We start from the raw sequence: 6,000 nt of genomic DNA, 5'->3' as shown, positions 1-6,000 counted from the left end.
GTACAGGGACCCCTGTCGTGGCTCAACAGTCAGAGCACTCGCCCTGTAGTCCCCAGCGTCCCAGGCTGGACCCGGTTCAAATTCAAGATGGTTGAAAAAAAAAAAACAGTCGCCTCCGAGCCTCGGATATGATAAAGTCTGCTGAATGTACTAGCTCTACAGGGACCCCTATCGTGGCTCAACAGTCAGAGCACTCGCCCTGTAGTCCCCAGGGTCCCAGGCTGGACCCGGTTCAAACCCCGCCTCTGCAAGGGAAATTCAAGGTGGATGAAAAAAAAAAAACAGTCGCCTCCAAGCCTCGGCAATGATAAAGTCTGCTGAATATACTAGCTCTACAGGGACCCCTGTCGTGGCTCAACAGTCAGAGCACTCGCCCTGTAGTCCCCAGGATCACAGGCTGGACCCGTTTCAAACCCCGCCTCCGCTAGGGAAATTCAAGATGGTTGAAAAAAAAAAACAGTCGCCTCCGAGCCTCGGCAATGATAAAGTCTGCTGAATATACTAGCTGTACAGGGACCCCTGTCGTGGCTCAACAGTCAGAGCACTCACCCTGTTGTCCCCAGGGTCCCAGGCTGGAACCGGTTCAAACCACGCCTCCGCTAGGGAAATTCAAGCTGCATGAAAAAAAAAAAAAAAGTCGCATCTGAGCCTCGGCAATGATAAAGTCTGCTGAATATACTAGCTCTACAGGGACCCCTGTCGTGGCTCAACAGTCAGAGAACTCGCCCTGTAGTCCCCAGGGTCCCAGGCTGGACCCGGTTCAAACCCCGCCTCCGCTAGAGAAATTCAAGGTGGTTGAAAAAAACAAAACAGTCGCCTCCAAGCCTCGGCTATGATAAAGTCTGCTGAATATACTAGCTCTACAGGGACCCCTGTCGTGGCTCAACAGTCAGAGCACTCGCCCTGTAGTCCCCAGGGTCCCAGGCTGGACCCGGTTCAAACCCCGCCTCCGCTAGGGAAATTCAAGCTGCATGAAAAAAAAAAAAAAAGTCGCATCCGAGCCTAGGCAATGATAAAGTCTGCTGAATATACTAGCTCTACAGGGACCCCTGTCGTGGCTCAACAGTCAGAGAACTCGCCCTGTAGTCCCCAGGGTCCCAGGCTGGACCCGGTTCAAACCCCGCCTCCGCTAGGGAAATTCAAGGTGGTTGAAAAAAACAAAACAGTCGCCTCCAAGCCTCGGCTATGATAAAGTCTGCTGAATATACTAGCTCTACAGGGACCCCTGTCGTGGCTCAACAGTCAGAGCACTCGCCCTGTAGTCCCCAGGGTCCCAGGCTGGACCCGGTTCAAACCCCGCCTCCGCTAGGGAAATTCAAGATGGTTGAAAAAAAACAACAGTCGCCTCCGAGCCTCGGCTATGATAAAGTCTGCTGAATATACTAGCTCTACAGGGACCACTGTCATGGCTCAACAGTCAGAGCACTCGCCCTGTAGTCCCCAGGGTCCCAGGCTGAACCCGGTTCAAACCCCGCCTCTGCAAGGGAAATTCAAGGTGGATGAAAAAAAAATACAGTCGCCTCCGAGCCTCGGCAATGATAAAGTCTGCTGAATGTACTAGCTCTACAGGGACCCCTGTCGTGGCTCAACAGTCAGAGCACTCGCCCTGTAGTCTCCAGGGTCCAAGGCTGGGCCCTGTTCAAACCCCGCCTCCGCTAGGGAAATTCAAGCTGAATGAAAAAAAAACAACAGTTGCCTCCGAACCTCGGCAATCATAAAGTCTGCTAAATGTACTAGCTCTACATGGACCCCTGTCATGGCTCAACAGTCAGTGCACTCGCCCTGTAGTCTCCAGGGTCCAAGGCTGGACCCTGTTCAAACCCCGCCTCCGCAAGGGAAATTCAAGGTGGTTGAAATAAAAAAAAACAGTCGCCTCCGAGCCTCGGCAATGATAAAGTCTGCTGAATATACTAGCTCTACAGGGACCCCTGTCGTGGCTCATCAGTCAGAGCACTCGCCCTGTTGTCCCCAGGGTCCCAGGCTGGAACCGTTTCAAACCCCGCCTCCGCTAGGGAATTTCAAGCTGCATGAAAAAAAAAACAACAGTCGCCTCCGAACCTCGGCAATGATAAAGTCTGCTGAATATACTAGCTCTACAGGGACCCCTGTCGTGGCTCAACAGTCAGAGAACTCGCCCTGTAGTCCCCAGGGTCCCAGGCTGGACCCGGTTCAAACCCCGCCTCCGCTAGGGAAATTCAAGGTGGTTGAAAAAAACAAAACAGTCGCCTCCAAGCCTCGGCTATGATAAAGTCTGCTGAATATACTAGCTCTACAGGGACCCCTGTCGTGGCTCAACAGTCAGAGCACTCGCCCTGTAGTCCCCAGGGTCCCAGGCTGGACCCGGTTCAAACCCCGCCTCCGCTAGGGAAATTCAAGCTGCATGAAAAAAAAAAAACAGTCGCCTCCAAGCCTCGGCTATGATAAAGTCTGCTGAATATACTAGCTCTACAGGGACCCCTGTCGTGGCTCAACAGTCAGAGAACTCGCCCTGTAGTCCCCAGGGTCCCAGGCTGGACCCGGTTCAAACCCCGCCTCCGCAAGGGAAATTCAAGGTGGTTGAAATAAAAAAAAAACAGTCGCCTCCAAGCCTCGGCTATGATAAAGTCTGCTGAATATACTAGCTCTACAGGGACCCCTGTCATGGCTCAACAGTCAGGGCACTCGCCCTGTAGTCCCCAGGGTCCCAGGCTGAACCCGGTTCAAACCCCGCCTCTGCAAGGGAAATTCAAGGTGGATGAAAAAAAAATACAGTCGCCTCCGAGCCTCGGCAATGATAAAGTCTGCTGAATGTACTAGCTCTACAGGGACCCCTATCGTGGCTCAACAGTCAGAGCACTCGCCCTGTAGTCCCCAGGGTCCCAGTCTGGACCCGTTTCAAACCCCGCCTCCGCTAGGGAAATTCAAGCTGGATGAAAAAAAAACAACAGTCGCCTCCGAACCTCGGCAATGATAAAGTCTGCTAAATGTACTAGCTCTACATGGACCCCTGTCATGGCTCAACAGTCAGTGCACTCGCCCTGTAGTCTCCAGGGTTCAAGGCTGGACCCGGTTCAAACCCCGCCTCCGCAAGGGAAATTCAAGGTGGTTGAAATTTAAAAAAAAAGTCGCCTCCGAGCTTCGGCAATAATAAAGTCTGCTGAATGTACTAGCTCTACAGGGACCCCTGTCGTGGCTCAACAGTCAGAGAACTCGCCCTGTAGTCCCCAGGGTCCCAGGCTGGACCCGGTTCAAACCCCGCCTCCTCAAGGGAAATTCAAGGTGGTTGAAAAAAAACAAAACATTCGCCTCCAAGCCTCGGCAATGATAAAGTCTGCTGAATATACTAGCTCTACAGGGCCCCTGTCGTGGCTGAACAGTCAGAGCACTCGCCCTGTAGTCTCCAGGGTCCAAGGCTGGACCCTGTTCAAACCCCGCCTCCGCTAGGGAAATTCAAGATGGTTGAAAAAAAAAACCAGTCGCCTCCGAGCTTCGGCAATGATAAAGTCTGCTGAATGTACTAGCTCTACAGGGACCCCTGTCATGGCTCAACAGTCAGAGCACTCGCTCTGTAGTCCCCAGGATCACAGGCTGGACCCTGTTCAAACCCCACCTCCGCTAGGGAAATTCAAGCTGGATGAAAAAAAAACAACAGTCGCCTCCGAACCTCGGCAATGATAAAGTCTGCTAAATGTACTAGCTCTACATGGACCCCTGTCATGGCTCAACAGTCAGTGCACTCGCCCTGTAGTCTCCAGGGTCCAAGGCTGGACCCGGTTCAAACCCCGCCTCCGCTAGGGAAATTCAAGATGGTTGAAAAAAAAAAACAGTCGCCTCCGAGCTTCGGCAATGATAAAGTCTGCTGAATATACTAGCTGTACAGGGACCCCTGTCGTGGCTCAACAGTCAGAGCACTCGCCCTGTAGTCCCCAGGGTCCCAGGCTGGACCCTGTTCAAACCCCGCCTCCGCTAGGGAAATTCAAGCTGGTTGAAAAAAAAAAACAGTCGCCTACGAGCCTCGGCAATGATAAAGTCTGCTGAATGTACTAGCTCTACAGGGACCCCTGTCGTGGCTCAACAGTCAGAGCACTCGCCCTGTAGTCCCCAGGATCACAGGCTGGACCCGTTTCAAACCCCGCCTCCGCTAGGGAAATTCAAGCTGGATGAAAAAAAAACAACAGTCGCCTCCGAACCTCGGCAATGATAAAGTCTGCTGAATGTACTAGCTCTACAGGGACCCCTATTGTGGCTCAACAGTCAGAGCACTCGCCTTGTAGTCCCCAGGGTCCCAGGCTGGAGCCGGTTCAAACCCCGCCTCCGCAAGGGAAATTCAAGGTGGTTGAAGTAAAAAAAAACAGTCGCCTCCGAGCCTCGGCAATGATAAAGTCTGCTGAATGTACTAGATCTATAGGGACCCCTGTCGTGGCTCAACAGTCAGAGCACTCGCCCTGTAGTCCCCAGGTTCACAGGCTGGACCCGTTTCAAACCCCGCCTCCGCTAGGGAAATTCGAGCTGGATGAAAAAAAAACAACAGTCGCCTCCGAACCTCGGCAATGATAAAGTCTGCTAAATGTACTAGCTCTACATGGACCCCTGTCATGGCTCAACAGTCAGAGCACTCGCCCTGTAGTCCCCAGGGTCCCAGGCTGGACCCGGTTCAAACCCCGCCTCCGCAAGGGAAATTCAAGGTGGTTGAAATTAAAAAAAAACAGTCGCCTTCGAGTCTCGGCAATGATAAAGTCTGCTGAATATACTAGCTCTACAGGGACCCCTGTCATGGCTCAACAGTCAGAGCACTCGCCCTGTAGTCCCCAGGGTCCCAGGCTGGACCCGTTTCAAACCCCGCCTCCGCTAGGGAAATTCAAGCTGGATGAAAAAAAAACAACAGTCGCCTCCGAACTTCGGCAATGATAAAGTCTGCTAAATGTACTAGCTCTACATGGACCCCTGTCATGGCTCAACAGTCAGTGCACTCGCCCTGTAGTCTCCAGGGTTCAAGGCTGGACCCGGTTCAAACCCCACCTCCGCAAGGGAAATTCAAGGTGGTTGAAATAAAAAAAAATAGTCGCCTCCGAGCCTCGGCAATGATAAAGTCTGCTGAATATACTAGCTCTACAGGGACCCCTGTCGTGGCTCAACAGTCAGAGAACTCGCCCTGTAGTCCCCAGGGTCCCAGGCTGGACCCGGTTCAAACCCCGCCTCCGCTAGGGAAATTCAAGCTGCAAGAAAAAAAAAAAAAAAAGTCGCCTCCGAGCCTCGGCAATGATAAAGTCTGCTGAATGTACTAGCTCTACAGGGACCCCTGTCGTGGCTCAACAGTCAGAGAACTCGCCCTGTAGTCCCCAGGGTCCCAGGCTGGACCCGGTTCAAACCCCGCCTCCGCATGGAAATTCAAGGTGGATGAAAAAAAAAAAAACAGTCGCCTCCGAGCCTCGGCAATTATAAAGTCTGCTGAATATACTAGCTCTACAGTGACCCCTGTCGTGGCTCAACAGTCAGAGCACTCGCCCTGTAGTCTCCAGGGTCCAAGGCTGGACCCGGTTCAAACCCCGCCTCCGCAAGTGAAATTCAAGATGGTTGAAAAAAAAAAAAAACAGTCGCCTCCGAGCTTCGGCAATGATAAAGTCTGCTGAATATACTAGCTGTACAGGGACCCCTGTCGTGGCTCAACAGTCAGAGCACTCGCATTGTAGTCCCCAGGGTCCCAGGCTGGACCCGGTTCAAACCCCGCCTCCGCTAGGGAAATTCAAGCTGCATGAAAAAAAAAAAAAACAGTCGCCTCCGAGCTTCGGCAATGATAAAGTCTGCTGAATATACTAGCTCTACAGGGACCCCTGTCGTGGCTCAACAGTCAGAGCACTCGCCCTGTAGTCCCCAGGGTCCCAGGATGGACCCGGTTCAAACCCCGCCTCCGCTAGGGAAATTCAAGGCGTTTGAAAAAAAAAAAAAAAACAGTCGCCTCCGAGCCTTGGCAATGATAAAGTCTGCTGAATATACTAGCTCTACAGGGACCCCTGTCGTGGC

The sequence above is a fragment of the Geotrypetes seraphini genome, chromosome 3 (assembly GCF_902459505.1).
Source record: "Geotrypetes seraphini chromosome 3, aGeoSer1.1, whole genome shotgun sequence".
Classification (NCBI taxonomy): domain Eukaryota; kingdom Metazoa; phylum Chordata; class Amphibia; order Gymnophiona; family Dermophiidae; genus Geotrypetes; species Geotrypetes seraphini.
The sequence above is the reverse complement of the archived record's forward strand: the minus strand, read 5'-3'. Positions refer to the sequence as shown.